At 34.9% G+C, this 17,112-nt stretch overlaps 1 protein-coding gene across 1 annotated transcript in view; it reads right to left on the bottom strand.

Moving 5' to 3' along the window:
• GRM8 (glutamate metabotropic receptor 8) overlaps positions 1–17,112 on the bottom strand; it is a gene marked incomplete at its 5' end in the record, with an annotated part of 260,308 nt that overhangs the window by 72,275 nt on the left and 170,921 nt on the right. The gene's annotated exons all lie outside the window — the stretch shown is intronic.

Below are 17,112 nucleotides of genomic sequence, written 5' to 3'. Positions count from 1 at the left end.
TTTTACTTTGATCAACAGAGTGGTCAAAATTTGAAAGCTGCATGCCCACCCCAGCAACCAAGCCAGTCAAATTAGGGCACAGTGAGGAAGCCCTTCAAGGTGACATCCCTTCAAGGTTCTGCATTCCAACTAGGACTTTTCATAGAATCACAGAATGGTTGAGGTAGGAAGGAACTTCTAGAAACCATCTAGCCCCATCCTTCTGCTCAAGCAGGGACACCTGCTTTTCACAACGTGTTTTGTTGTTCTGTTCAGCTCTTGTGGAAAACTGACATACAGTCAAATAAAGAGTGCTCTGAGAGTGGCAAGTGACACATAAGTCAGTATGCCACCTACATAGCTCTGGCAGAAAAGTGTGGCATCAAAAATTAGGTATGAACAACCACAAAACAGGGGTATATATTAAAAAAAAAAAAAAANAAAAAAAAAAAAAAAAAAAAAAAAAAAAAAAAAACTGTGACATAGATTAAAGACCTAAAGAACATGGGATACACACAGTTAACTGCCACAAAATTTTAGAAATATATTTGTACTTTGCCTCAAATTCCTTTGACCTCAAATTCCTTTGACGGAATACAGGGCAAAAAAATAGGCAATAGAGGGCAAACTACAATGTCTTGAGCAAGGAAATTATTCTTGACTGCACAAATAACAGATTGGACCAGTAAATTTCTCTCATGAAATAAGCAGATACTCAACACTTGTTGAGTATGGTATGAAGTATGAGTAGGCATTGAAGAAATGTTCAGGCTATTATTCTCAAACACTAATAGGAGTCATCTTTCTATTCAGCAGCTTTTAAAAAATCTCACGGAGAGAGCAAACATCATTTCCCAAGAGATGCAGAATGTCCTTTGTATCCCTTAAGACAAATGGGAATTTCAGATATTCTTACATTCAGCAACAACAGTGAGAACTTATAATCTATCGCTGTTTTTAGAAATGTCATGTACAAAAGAGACAGACTATCATACAGGCCAGAATGATACTTCTTTTTGACACAGTGTTGTTCTCAGCTAAAGCATAACAGGATTTCATGTTGTGCGCTTCAGTCATCCTGCCATTCCAACAGAGTGCAGCAAAATCCCTCTTGTTTAGCAGAAGTTAAAACAACCTTTGCTAAGTTAATAAAGTTAAACTTGGTGAGTTCTGGAATTAGATGATTTGGATCAAAAAAAATGCTTAGGATGAAAATATACAGGAAGAACTTAGTATCCCTCTGTTGGAAAAAAAAAAATCAAACAACAACAAAAAAACTCTACAGATTTTAGAGGATATCATAACAAACAAAGCAGATAATGTACTAGTGATATTGCCATAGCTAGTAGGTATGGTTAACAAATGATTAACAAGTGCCAGACCATTATTTTCATTTGTCGGTCTATAAATATATGTCTTTTAGTGCATATTATTTTAAGGAATGCACCATTCAGTATGTCTAGAACAAGAAGATAGGCATGACTCTGTTGTGTTAATAAATAATTGGGATAAGATAAAATGCCTACATAATCATGAAAGCAAAGCTTAACGGCTGCTGAAAAAAAAAACAGGGGATTGTAACTGATGTTCCCAAAATTATGAGCCGAAGATAGTAGCAGAAAATTTGAAAGGGAAAGCACAGGATAGGACTAGAGGCTCCAGGGCTGTAAACAAATCACCAGTTGTTAATTACTGGTCCCAAAGAATGTTAATCCCACTTGAAGAAAAATATACACTGATGAATGATCCACCCAAACCATTTATCTGAGAACGGATCATCTACAAAATCAACATGTTATCTAATAAATTATCTGTCTATGGATAGTCTACTCAGTACACTTTCTCAAAGTAAATACAAACAGACCATTCTGTGGAAAACCTGATTAACATTACATAGATATCAGATAATTTAACTATGTTGAGAATCATCAAAGCATCAGCTAATATCAGAGGTGGAAGCATCACCAGGTTCACTGTAACAAACCCACTATGTTGTACAAGTGCCCTTTTTCTTGAAAATCACATCTGTAGAGCTGAACATTCTCATATCCTCCACTGCACTGTGCTGCTCTGTATGCAAGAAAAGTTTCATTGTCATTACAGGGAATTGCATGTTAGTACCTGTTTTAAGTTGTGTGTTTAATTGCTCAGCTTATTGGCCTTTAACTGTTTGTTAAATCTAAACGTAACTCACTGTGAACAGAATGTAATACAGATCACAACACTGAACTGAAGTAGCTAGCCCAGACGGTATAAATTCCAGTTTATACAAAAAGAATTTTCATAACTGCACTGTATTTTCCTTGGATAGAACTTTTATTCTTGAAAATGAGCTTGAACGTTCTCATATAGGAGCTGTACTTATCAGGCACCATCACTGGAAAAATAGAGAAAAGTTATTTTTGTTTAGTAAAAATATCCCTGCAATGCTTGTGTAGCCGATCTCACAGAATATAATAAAGCCCACATTTTTTTAAAAATTGTTTCAATAGTTTCATAACCATTTTTGTCATCATTTGTCAGCAGTCATTTAACAATACAGTTAAAGAGCAAAGAGGGAACTGTGCCTTTTCACATTTTATTCTCTACGAGATTATGTTGCATCGCATCATTTTAATTCGTGCTTGACTTAGGTAATCATACACAGTCTCTTACTAATTTATTTTAAGATCTGTTCCTGCCATTGCTATCTATGTCAAGCAATTCCACAACACCTAAGAATTTCTTATTTTCCTGATGTGGCTCTGTAGACTCATAAGTGGGAGGGAAAATAATATATTGACCAGAAACTGAACAAAATGTATTGAAATGAACTTCTGCAGTTGCAAAAGAGAAATTAAAATTAAAATTAAAATTAATTAAAATTAAAATTAAAATTAAAATTAAAATTAAAATTAAAATTAAAATTAAAAAAGAGCAGACTGTTTAATCTCCTAAACTGGTAAAAGATTGGTCTAGGAGTTGCTTCTCATAGCTAGCATATGTTGAGAGTTCTCTTTCCTTTGCAGGGATGACCTGACCCAAAAATGGGGGAAGGGATCAGATAAGAGCAATGCAGTTGCCTTAAAGCTTTGGGGTCATTGCTATGCAAACAGGTTTTGCTTCAAAACCAGGCAAAATAGATGAACCTCAAGAACCTTAGAGTAGGATGTATTGTAGAATATGTCTGTTACTATCCAACTGAAGACAGTATATATCCATGCACCAGTTCATTACAACAAGAAAGAGCAAGTTACAGTTTATTAAGTTTGAAGACACATTTACTTATTGTAGATACAAAGTAATAATCTAATATTAAAAAAAAATGCTCCCTCTTCCTTCCCAGTTTACAGCCAGCAGCATTAAATGGCTCAATGCTAAACTAGCACATTAACTAAATATTACTGAAACAATGTAGCTGTGACCTCAGCGGTTTATGAGCCTTTCGAAACGCAATTTAAACTGGCGAGGAATTTTATTTAGACAAGAAATAGAGGCAAATGGAGGAGGTTTATAATGCAGAATCCATGATGAACAGAGCCTTTTAAAATTATAATGCTTTGCAGTGCTGACAAGGAGGACTATGATAAACAACTATTTTAGGGCAGGCCCCTTCTCTGCTGGACTTGAAAAGTCAACTCTTCCCAAATAAATCCCTAAACATGTACATTTAGCTTCCATCAAGTTTCTTAAATTGCTGCTCAGCAGTTATCTTATGCAGCAAGTGGCTACATCATCAAAGTTCACACAGACCTAAAACCTCCTCTCTCCTAATGCAAGGTGTGATCTTAGCTCCCTGTGCAACCCCTGCAAACACATGCCCAGGCATCTCCTGCTGAAATTCTTCTCCTTTTGCCTTGGGAAGCTGAAAGCAAGTGGAATAGCTGGAAGTACAGCAGCAAACTACATGTAAGATGATTAACTTGAAATGAATCCACAAAATACGAATAGTGGAGAGCCTTTGAAAACATGCTATCCTAAAAATTTGAAATCTGCTAAATTAAATCAATAGCTTCATCTTTTTTGTTTTGTTTTGCTTTTAAATTGCTAATAATGTTCATGTCTTTATATTCAATTTATTTTTTGAATGAAACCTTTTTAACAATTTTTTAAATGAAATTAAAAATATTACTCAAGCTGAGTCTCCATTCTCTAAACTTGACCCCATAGACTGTCTCTTGTGAAACACACTGTAGTCAGCATGAATTGAAGGATACTTCTAGGTAAATGAAATCAATCAGTCTAATATACAATATAATATAGTTAAATGGTGTATATCAAAAATTTCAGAATGCACCATCTACTATACTCATTACTGTTGAGTTCTACTTTACAGGAAGGACCGTAGAATTATAGGATTATCTCTTGTTTCATTAATTTATATAATTAATTTCAAGTGATGATTTTTTTATTAAAATTATCAATTTTTAATTTTAATTAGCTTTTAAGAAAGTCACTATAGTGATATACATGAATTAAGTTGTTCTCTTTAAAGTAGAAGAAGGGAGGGTAATCATTTGAACTTTCAGTACTTAGAATTTCCACAGAGGAAAAATATATCTCTAGAACTGAAAAGACAAATCTTTACTGATATGCATTTCAATGAGACAAACAAATAGGAAGTTGAAATAGAACCACTGGAATGAGAGAATAAGAGCTGTTAAAACATTTAATGCTTGGGACAAAAATACCAAAGAATTATAAGCAATTATGTAGAAATAAGAAAAGCTAATTTGTGAATGTTAGGCTGGCAGACGGAGGAGGAATAGATACTGTATTAAGTAAGGCTCAGTGATAAATGAAGTTATTATCTATCCCATCTCCATACAGCAGACATTTTCAAACAATGAACAATATGGTTGCTAAAATAACAAATGGTGATTGTATTACACCTATTCAAAAACTCTGAAAAGACTTCTTTTTATTCTTGCCCTAAAATGGCTCTGTTCAGAATGAGTAAAGTAAAAAATTCTCTCAGAATTCCATTCAATTATTGCAAACATAGGCATTTATATGTCATTTTAAATACCTGAAGACACTGGAAACATTCACATAGAACATATACGCATGTGTCAGAGAACCTATGGGGACCCTATGCCCTCTGAAGCAGCAGCTGGAGGCCAGATGGATACCCTACGTCTTGTGAAATGGCATAGGTTGCCCATGTTTAGGCAACTGAATCTTACCTACCCTTGGGCAGATTCTGGTTGCTCATGTATGAATGCACTAAATATAACCAAAGGGAAACGGAGAATGGAACCAAAAAAAAGCATGATATAGGCATAAATGTTGGTGTTTCATAAAAATTACCCCCACAAGACTAAAATTTGAACCAACAATATGTTTAGTTCTTAAGAAAATACAATATCTCTACATTTTCTTGAGAAATAAATGGGAGTGAAATTGAGAGGAAGCTTTGCCACAACAGTACACAACAATAGCTCATTTGCTCAACTATTGCCAAAATAAACAAATTTCAGGTAAACATACATTCCTTTACAGGATCACAATCACATCCATTTCCAAGTAAGGCAAATACAGATGACTTATTTAAAAGGGTCTTTAGAGAATTTCTTTCCATTTCAAATAATTTCCTTTTTTTTTTTTTTTTTTTTCCTTCTATTCCTGGAAAAGTACTTACTTCAGATAAAGTGACCTTTTCTTTTTGTCACTGAATGTACAGTACTTTCATTGGGGTCCCCTGCTACATTCAACAGTACAGCAAGTAATCGAGAGGAAAACATGTTGTCTTCCTCGATTAACGTTCATATGACATTTCAGAACGTTCATCTTACTACTACAGACGCAAGTATAAATACCCATTTCTCTCTTTCTCTCTCTCCTCCTCCTTCTCTTTCATTATTTTATCTTCACACACAGTTCTGGCTACAGTTTTATGTAAAATTCTTATTTTATAAGACTCCCGTGTTTTGTTCAAGTAATTAGCTTAATTCCTCTGGTGTAAGCATTTCAGTTCAGGTCTACCACAAATTATGCACTATTCAAAAAGAGAGGTTTCTTCTCACCCTAGAGCTATACCTCTGGTAATAAACAGTATGAGCGGAAGAAGATGGGGAGTCAAACAAAAGCCCTACCCAACTGAAATTGTGGCTCATATAAGGAGGTGGACCAAGGGAAGGAGAGCAACAGGTCAGTGCAGGCAATCAGTGCAGACTATCAGTTCTCAGAAACCAGCTGAACTGAGGATGGGTGTAGAAAAAGAGAGTATCTGAAGAATCACCTATGTTCCAGCTGCTGTTACACAGAAGTTCAGAAAGATATTTGCATTCTCCAAAAGGTCTTCTGTATTAATATATTCCTAAGGCTTGGTTGGTCAGATGCAAATAAAAGTGTTTTATCACAGATGACAGCTATTTTGTGAGTTAAACTGCATCATGGGGAGGAAACAACTGCCATCTTTGGAGCAATTGTTAAAATAGCTATTAATAATTTCTCCTCAAAGCAGAGCTCAGAGTCTCTGTTAACAGGCATTATCCTCAGTACATGGACTTGTGTCCCAACCTCCAGAAAGGATCTTTACTCACATCTTGGCTTGCTTCACCTCCAGAAGCCTCTATCTGATGAGCTGGCTATTCTCCAAATAGTACTTGATAACAAATAGGTCACTCTGCAATAAGGTCACTAATTGTACAGAAGTTGAGTGCTGGGCTCTGACACAACTTGCGCTATCAGCTTCATTTTCAGCACTTTTTTTTTTTTTTTTTTTTTTTTTTATAAGAGAGGAATTGTAATCAGAGGGAAGCTAACTGTTGCTCCCTTACCTAACTTAGGCCACAATCACATATCTCAGATGCCTCAATGTGATTTGTCAATTTTATCATGCTAATTACTGTCATGTAATGATGGTGCTATTTAATGTCTAAATCTTGATTATTTTTCCATAAATTATACACCAATAGAAAAAATATCAGAAAGCAGAATAACAGAAATAATGTCATGCAATCATAGTTAAATATTAAATTGCAAAGGAAACAAAGGAACAAACGAAGTTTTCCCTGTAAGTCTCATAAAAAGTGTAGCTGATTTATACTCTCCTCCTTGCTTCTTCCCTTCAAAAAAAAGAGGAGGCCACCATAGCCAAAAACCAATAATTCTAAGGACCTGCTGAAATCACATTTTTATATTCATATTCTTCAAAAAAGACACATCTTCATCTGCCTCATTAGGATTGTCAGTAGTACACAGATATTTCTTTATTAACATTTATTTAACAGTCAATACATAAATGTAATCTTGTTCTGTGTATAACTCAACTCCAATTAAGATTTTCCCTCACAGACATCTTAACATGAACAGTGCAATGCCAGTGATCCATGGAGCTTCTTCATCTTATTGAGTAAGATCATATTTGACATATTGAGCAATGTCTCCTTTCCTGAGTGCAATAAATTGTTTGATAATTAAACAGGTTAAAAGTACATTAGGGAATTTTCTAATATTGATTTCTAATAGCTGATAGAGAACACAGAAGGCCTTCTGTCTAGCGCTTCAGTTGAGGCCTCAACTCTGAACAAGATGTTCAGAGAGAACACAGTACTAAGAGAAAGTGTTAAACATCCACAATCTCTTTTGTAGCTAGTTCTTTTATGCAGTCTGCATTGAAAATGAACTAATCGCACAACCATATACACACAGAGCTTCAGGTCATGCTTCAGTTATCACAACACATCTGAAGAGAGGCATCAAACAGAGATGTCCCTGTCTGAATCACAGCTTTATGTTTTTCAAATTTCCAAGGTAATGTCATTTCAGTCTCATAACCTTGTTATGTCTTATTGTTTGATGCACCTAGAATGTAAAACAGTCTAACATAATTCACAATGAATCCTTCATTACTCATTCTGAATGGCATTACACTATATCAGAAAGAGGGGGTAGACTCTACAGAGGAGTTACTGAGGAGTCTGAGGTGCAGCAGGAAGGAAAAAAAAAGTCTCGAAATTCCTGAGTCCTTCAAATCTACATGGCAATAATTAACAGATTGCAGGCAAAGGATAGCAGGCCATTTCCGGTTTTTATTTTGTTTCTTTGTAATTACAGCAACCATCAGGCCCAGTGATAATTTACTTGGTTGCCATGGTTATTTCAAGTACAGTTATTAATTTCCAAAGACATAAAACAATGCAGATACTATATCTATAAAGTAAAATTAAGGAGGCATTTTAATTTACAGTGATTTTTAAGCATTTCAAGCGCAGCTTACTGAAAATCTGACTTAAATTTTGAAGTGCAATCATTCAATATATCTATAATAAACATACTTACTTCTACACCTTCCACTTTTTAAAGACCCTACTGTAGGGGACCACACTGACCTTTAGGGAAATGTAATCTTGCAGAACTAACCCTGCAGAAGCCTATATAGCACAGTCTATGCTGATTTTATACATTTATATATTTGATTTGGGATATCATAAGAAAGTATGTCTGTTTATTTTTCTTTTTATATTGACTTATTTGCAAATAAATTATTATTTATGACAAAAGCAAATTATTAGCCTTTCTATGCAGAGCACATTAGAATTTAAGCACAGGTAAGGAACTTCTGAAGACAAATGAGCACCTTTTTTATTTAACAGCATAATAAATCTATAAGAGAAGAGCAATATATTCTCTGAATGTCTAATCTCTCCATTCAGCGAAACTGATAATGTCAATTGTAGATATACCTGGATAAAATGATTAGGTCATTCCTGGAGGTGGTTGGAGGAAATGCTATAAGATTTTGTTACTGTGCTAGATATGTGTAATTGGAGCCTGACAGAGACAAATAGGAAGAGGTTATAATTTCTTTTTGCTTTTTGAGAAATCTGGTACCCCTGTGTGGGTAAAGACCAGGCTAATTCTTTTACCAGGAAAAAAAAAAAATTATCCTTATTTTGTTGTGATTTAGAAGATAATAAAAACAAAATTGGCATCTCAGCTGCCAATACACTGAGCAAGTGCAACGGGACTCATTCAGAGCCTGTACTAGCTATTACGGCTCTCAAAAGCTTCATTCACAATAGCTTATGCATATCTATAAACGAAATGAAGTCCAAAGAGGTGAATATTAAGGATTTCTGGATCCCATTATATAAACATTTCAAAGAGCTTCAGCTAACACAATATTCAGTATTTGAGAGATTAATCGCATTAGTTGACTTCATAAAATGCTGATTTACAGACTAATTAATTCCCCCCCCAAAATCCCTAAAAGACAAAATTCCAGACACCTCATCTGCCAAAGACATGTAAAAAGTGCATCAAGGAAGGGCCAGAAAAAGATCTCAGAAAACGATTGCTGTGTTTTTATCACAGTCTTACAAATTTCAGCTGTTTTTTTTTTTAAAAAAAACAATAAGAGCTCTATCAGTCCCCTCAAATGTTACTGTTTTCTACATATACTGTTTCACATATCCTTCGAAGAGGGACTCTTATCACTCAATAGCATTCCAATAAAATAAAAGAAAGGGGGGCTCCTGTTACAATACAACTATTACAAAGTAGTTTTTTGGTTATTTGTTTGTATATTTGTTCGTTTTCAGTTTCTTGGACTAATATATCCTCTACAGTTATCTGGAGCTCTTTCAGATTTCTTTCTATACAGCTGTTTTTGCAAACCAAATAGTGGCAGTTCTGCTAAATTAAACGAATAAATAATCCTTTACTTTTTCTGAAATGCATCAGTCCTTTTTGCTAGTTTTACAACTCAAGGAACTCCTAGGTCGTATTTATAACTGATTCTTCAAGCACATCCAACACAGGAAGATAACTTACAAGATACTTCAGAGAAGCCAGCATGCTCACATAGTATTGTATAGTGTGCAATGTACATTAGCAGCACAGCCTCCAAAGCAAACACAGCTGTGCCAGTTTAGTGCATAGTCATCCACAGGAGGCCCATGTTTCAGCACTGGTGCAGCTCTGAGGCTTAATCTCAGCCAGCTAAAACATCTCTGCCATCCATTGCAATCCACAGTGCAGCCTGGAATTTGTCTTTACTGCCTTCACATCTCTTAGCATCACTTAATAATAACCTAAGCAATTGCAAATCCTGCTGACTTCTGTCCTCATCTCACAATCCCTGGCTCAAAATATAGTATCAAAGCAAATTACTATTTCTCCTTAAATGAATGAACTCTAGAAAAACAGTAGCCTAGGGAAATAAAACCAGTATAAATATATATAAATATAAATATATATATATATATATATATAAATATATATATATATATATATATATATAAAGCTAGATATGCAGGCTTTTCACTGTTTCCTCAGATACTCAAGTATTTGAATCTATGTGGGAAAGGAAGAAAGATTGGACTAAAGACTGAAAAAGATGCTTTCAAAAGTTGTCTATAAAAGATTTCCTTTAGAAAAGCATGTCCAGTACGCTTGACAGGCCTCTTTAGCACAGAATTTCAGCTCATTAGAGTAGCACATGTCCTCCTACTCACTATTCATGACAGCCTTTTCACTTACATATAAAAGGGACTACTCACAGATGAAACTTGCATATGAAACCTTAGCAAGGATGAAGCTTTCCAAGCAAACTATTGATTGATTCGTCATAGCTCTGCACTGTCCTGCTTTGATATTTGAGTGGTAGTCATGTCATGTACAGCATGTCTTGGAAACGATTCACTTTCCATCTCATGCCTTACTTTTTTATTTTACTTTTTTCTCCTGTGATTTATTTCCAGAGTAGTTACTATCACAACTTCCCTACCATACCAATGCATTGATAGAACCACTAGGAACTACACCCACTGACATCTCCTTAGTTACTAGAAAGACTTTAAAGAACACAAACCCTTGCTACCACTGTCAAATTCTTACAGTACAGCTCTAATGCAAAGACCTAACTGTCCAGAAATACCTCTAGCCATGGTTTGTATCTTGATCACAATGTATTCCCGGTCTAAGGAAGCAAAGCTGGCACCGGATGGCTCTACAAAAGGGTGTACACTAAGCACACTACACAAACTACTCAATCTCTATGTTACCTGTAGCAGACAATGCCATAGATATCGCAACTTGCCTCCAACCCTACACTTTTGTAAAGATGATATTTTCAAAATTCAAAAGCCTGCAGTGCTTCCTCATCTGCAGTGTGATATCTGAAAGGATTATAACAATTCTACAGGTTTTATAGGTTTTCATACAATCAATGTGAAATCTTCCAGGTACTTAGGTGGCAGACTGAGATTTTCCCCTCCCCTATTGCAGTCTGAGGAACACAGATTCAGGTGTTGAGATTCAGCTGGTCTCACCTGCTCCTTATGTGACACTGTCCCTCAGGCATGTAGGATGACATTTCCTATTTGGAATTCTGGTGTTTTTTTTTTTTCCCCATTCTCTTGCTGTGTGTCATTTTGTATTTTATAATAATATAAAATCCCCCACTGTATTACTGTATTATGTTGTATTACTTTTATGATCCACTTTAAGTTCTTGTTGCATTATTTCTTTAGGATGGGTATGCATTAGAACAAAATCAAATCATAGGGTAGGGGCCAGCCTCTGAATAAATAGGGGAATAGATGAAATTTAACTGTCAAAATTAAAGTTGGATTCTTAAGATAAATTCTCTTGAAATTCACACCCCAGACCGATTTCCTCTAGCTGATACATAATTCTGAAGGAGTGAGGAATAATGCTGCATTGAGCAAAGCAAGGAATAATAATTTTTGAAAGATCACTCATGACTCTTTCCAAAATGAGTCCAGAAAGATGGCTATTCACAGCATCATATTTTCAGCTTAGTCCAGCGGGTAAGCCATTAAAGAAAATACTTAGTATATTTGCAAGTTCATGTTATGAAATTGTCATTGTGCCTATTCCTTTATAAAATATAACACAACGTATTAAAATGGATTCTGATTTTTTAAGATAGATTCCCTACAGCTGCAATAAGCTCTATAAAAGACAAAATTAATTTGCTTCAGTGAAGCAAATTGTACAGGAACTAAAATCTCTCTCTGTACTCATCACTCCAAGATTCAGAATGTAAAGCAGCAAACAGCACTTGGGAGAGTTCAAAATACTACAAAGAGATTATCTATTATGATCATTTCCTAATATGGTGACCTAAATCTAATCAGTAATGCTTGGAATTGTATGAAAACACAGTATTTACCACCTGTAGCAACATATCTTCTCTGTGGTATGTTGCAGGCATTTGACTCTAAGTCCAGTCTAATTACTCACTTTGTGCTTACTTGAATATTGTTATGATATTCACATAATTTTTTTTCTATAGGTCAAGAACTTCTCTGTATTTTTTTTCATTTTTTGTCATTTGCTTCTGCAGAAAAGATTTCACCCTTTATGCAGTCATGCAATGTAAATGTTAAAGTACAAAATTCTGTGGTGTGCTTCACAATTTCTCAGCTTTCATGCTGAGAAAATAAAAATAACCTATAGCAATATTTTACCTGTGAAAATCTTTGAGTCTCATTGTTATTATATAAAGCATGCAAATTTGAATTTAGGATATGTTTTTACTAAATTGATCTTTTACCCTATTTCTTATGTTTTTCCATCCAAAAAAGTATGACAGATAATTTAAAGAATTAATGAAATTTGGTATTGATAATGAAATACATATCAAGTAACTTTTTATGCTAGCACTTAAAATGCAGTTAAAGAATAGTATTTGTATTATGAATGTTAATCAAAAATGCTTTTCAATAAAAATCTTTTTTTTTTTTTTTTGGCATTTCACTGAAAAAATACATTTTTTCCAGAAAAAAAAAGTTGTAATATTTCTGAAAAAAATGTATTTTTTAAGAAACAACTAATGAAAATAAATCTATATTTCTTTAAAGACAAAAAAAAAATCAGCTGAATAAAGGCTGGATTAAAAAAAAGAATGCTTATTATTCCACTCAACTAGAGAAATTTTTTTTTATTATTATTCAGTTTATGTTCATAGTAAAGCCAAATTGTTGAAAAGCTCAGAAAACAAGCAAATAAATCATGTACTTGTGCACTCTCTATAGATTTTTTAAGATTTTTTAAATTAATCTATAGTGTAAAAGGTTCAGTTAACCTCAGGTTAAGCAGAAGAACCTTTAGAAGCTTTCTTAAACTGCAGAGAATCTAAACTTTCAGATATTCACCTAATAGTAATTTTAGTAGCACTAATCATTTCAGGTGAGACTTAAACAGCACTTTAAAATACAAACCTCTGGTGGACAAAGGCATGAAGCCTCAAAATTGTCCCCAAGGAATGTATTTACAAATCATTAAAGCTGTTTCTTATGACCTATTACATTAACTTGCTCCTTATTAACAAGGATGCCACAAGTACCATATTCCTACAGAAAGTGAAATAGAACAATTTTTACTATCGCCATGTTGTTGAAGGTCTTTTAAGTGTCTCAAAAACATTTTATTTCTACTTATGAAAACCACTCATTCATAATTTTATTTTTAATTGAGAAATACAAGTAAAGGAATAATTTTAGTGTCTAGTTTGTATTGAGTAAAATATCAAATGCAGGAAATATGTGGTTAACAGAACGCACAAAACAAAGCATTAGCTACTAAACCAATATAACTTTTCATGTACAAAAAAGCAAAAGAAAGCCCACCTCTCTGATATCACCTTTTAATGACAGCATATTTAACACTAAACTGAAGAAAGAGGCACATATAATCTGTGTAATACTTAGACAAAGGCCTATCAAATAAATGCTAATTAGTATGCTACAGAGAAATAAAGTCAAGTTGAAAATGATGGGTTGTTAAAGTTACCAGATGTGGTATTTGCAAAGACTCTCTGGAGGCACAGTACTACAGAAATATAATTTTGTTTATGACTACAGTTACAAAGACATCCTGGAGACTTCATCTGTGGGTTTAATATGGGACATACAGGCATTCCTTAGATTGCGCTTTCCAGGGCTTACAAATAAACTAATGATTTTTTTTTCCTGTAAAGTCAATAGCTGGGGAAAGAACAAACGAGGTTGCCTGGAGCTTGAAAAGGCAAAGAGCTTTATGCTGAGACTGAGATGCTGTTCAGCTTCAATGCAGAGACCAGCAGAGAGAATCCATACACGTAAACATGGAAATGACTGAGACTTACGTGAAGTCTATGCCATAGTGACTAACATCCCTGTTTATTGATCTGTATTTATTTTGAGACATAAAACACTGCTCAAGAGCACAGCTGAACTGAATGTGCTGGAAAGGACAATGCAAGGAGTAGACAAACTATTGAAAAATTTATTTTCTTACAACATAGATAGCAGGTTTAAGAATAGTTGTAATTTTCCAGTCACTCTTACAAATAAATTAAAGTGATAACAGCTGTTAACTTTCAACAGAAGATTTTCTGAACACAGAATCACAATAAAACAAATATATTTCTAATAGGAACTTATTTGGCCATGTAATTACTGTGTCCTAGAACTGTGAATGCTGCCAAAACTGTGATAGTTAAGGAAAAAAAAAACCCAAAAGCTACAGGAAAAGCATAAGTTAATACTTATGCTTTTCTTACTTAATACTTCAGTTTTTAAGATCAATTCCTTCTCAAAAAGGCAAACCAGGTATTAGCCACTGCCCCAACTTGCATAAACTTAAAAATGAGGACAAATATAACAGAAAGAACCATTTACTAACTGTGGGAAAATCATTCAGAAATGAAAATTTATCTGAGATTCAAAAGAAAGCACTAGCAGAAAAAAAAAAAAAGAAGAGAAAAAAAGATAAAAGCTGTGTTAAAATCAATAGCTAGAGGAAAAGGGGCATGTGGTAATTACTGTCCCGTTACAAAGGGACACCCCTGTGCAGGAGAGCAAAGCCTGATTCTTATATATCTGCATGATATTACATCAATTACAAATGACAAAGCTGAGGACCTCAATAAAAAATAGCTAAGACATTTGACTTGTTAATTCCTTCAATAAACATGAGATTTGCTTTCAGTGATGGCTCAACTGAAGACTTTTGTATCCAATAGCTTGAAACAATCACATGCAGAACAGAAAACCCAATGGACCTTGTAAGCATCTAAATAATTGCAAATTAATTTTTTTTTTTTTTTTTAGATCTCTTACCTTGTTTAGATTTAAGTGTTAAAACAATTTTAACAAAATTTCGATTTTAGGATTAAGTTGATAACGTTTATTTTTTTAAGGAAACAATGAAGACTCCAGGACTCCCAGCACATAAAAATACATCTACTTCCTCTGAACCAAATGATGAAGAAATGCTTTGGTGATAATCACTTTTTGCCTCTAGCACCGCAGGTACTGGATCAGTCTTTCAAGAGGATGTATCATTTCCCAGGTATAGAGGAGGAGTATATATCATTTGCCAGGGAAAGTGACACTTTCCCTCAAAGTTTCCCAAAAGCACTGGTTCTTAAATTCGGCCTGCAGAATCTCTTGCATGGATAAAGTAAGTTAAGACACATATCTGGATTTATTTTTAAAGTCCATCATTATTGTTATGTGTAAACAAATAAATATTTCTCTCCTTATAAGGAAACACAAGCATTTCAATAATAGGAGCCTGAAAGTGACTGTAAGATTCAGAGTGACCTTGGAAGCCTGAAGAAATTAAGTTTAACAGAAGGAAATGCCAAGGACTTCAGCAGGGGTGGAATAGCCACATGTCCCAGGACAGGCTGGGAGCAAACCAGCTGCAGAGAGCTTCACATAGAAGAACCTGGTGGGTCCTAGTGCGCATGAGCCAACAATGTGCCTTGGTGGCAGAGGAAGCCAACAACATTCTAGACTAACTTCAAGAGGAAGATTATGTCCCTCAGGTTTGCAGAGGTGATTCTTCCCTTGGCTTCAGTACTGGAATTTGGACACACATAGAGTGCTGTGTCCAGTGCTGGTCTGCAAGAAACTGCTGGTCTGCTGGTGTGCAAGAAACACATAGGGACACTGGGGTGAATCCAGTGATGGACCATCAAGACAATTAAGAGACTGGAACATTTGACATGTGAGGGGAGGCTAAGAGAGCTGAGACTGTTTAACCTAGAGATGAGATGGCTCAGGAGGATTCCATCAATGTTTATATGCATCTGAACAGAGGAAATAAAAAAACACAGAACCAAAGTCTTCTCTTTGGCTTCCATTGACAGAGCAAGATGCTGTTGCATAAACTGAAAAACAAGAAATCCCGCTTAAACATAACAAAACACTTCTGCACTGTGAGAGCCATCAAACATTACAATAGGACTGAGCATGGTCCTGAGCAATATGCTCTAGCTCACCTGCTTTGATCAGGGACCTCGGAGCAGCCAATTTCCAGAGAGCCCTTTCAAACCTAATTACTCTGTGGTTCTGTGGTTGCAGGCATTGTTCAAACAAAAGTAAAAAAAAATGATTCTATGAGAAATGAAACTAAGCAGGGCAAGTAGAAGGAAAACAAAAGGAGAAAAAAAAAGTAGGATCTTATAACCTCTGTGCACACATAATTCTCATGTCTCATGACAGGCTTGTTACCGTGGTGATGCAAGTTCACTGGTATATACTGGAAAGGTATTGCTTTGTCAAAAAATATAGGTTATGTGAGCATTGAAAAGGGCAATGCACTTCCTCAACACCCAGTAAAGCCAGCATTTAAAATACTGTAATTTGAATCATAATAATGCAAGTTGTTACTGAATGACATACTTAAGCAACTGTGTTAATTCCCAGCATATGGGGCTATGTTCTCTGCATATGTTCTAGGAGCTTGTTCAGACACTGTGGATCATGAAGCAAGGCAAATGGTGGAATTAAGACATCTTTGCAGCATCCAAACCTGCCAGGGCTACTGGGAATAAAATGGTTGCCAAAATGACATAAAATAATCATCTTCTCCAGTTTGCTAATGTGAGCTAACATAACCAAGGACCACCAGGTCATTCTGACAGCTGTTCCAAATAGATACAATATAATAATGTAAGATGTCACCTGGGCCATGCCAATCTGCAGATAGTCCCTTGATCATTGCAACAGGGAGGTCAAATGAAGCTATTTTTTTCACCTCTAGCAGCCCTATAAGTTATCAAAAGAAGCTTTGCTAGGCAAAAAAGATTGTTGTCCTCAGCCTTGCTCTCTAGGAAAAAAAGTCAAAGGACTGCAATTTAGAAATAAAAGCCTTGACTTTTGGTGATCATTTATTTTGTGTGTTTTC

The sequence above is a fragment of the Nothoprocta perdicaria genome, unplaced genomic scaffold, assembly GCF_003342845.1.
Source record: "Nothoprocta perdicaria isolate Ctin4 unplaced genomic scaffold, notPer1 scaffold_79, whole genome shotgun sequence".
Taxonomy (NCBI): domain Eukaryota; kingdom Metazoa; phylum Chordata; class Aves; order Tinamiformes; family Tinamidae; genus Nothoprocta; species Nothoprocta perdicaria.
This window is presented reverse-complemented; position numbering and strand designations above follow the sequence as displayed.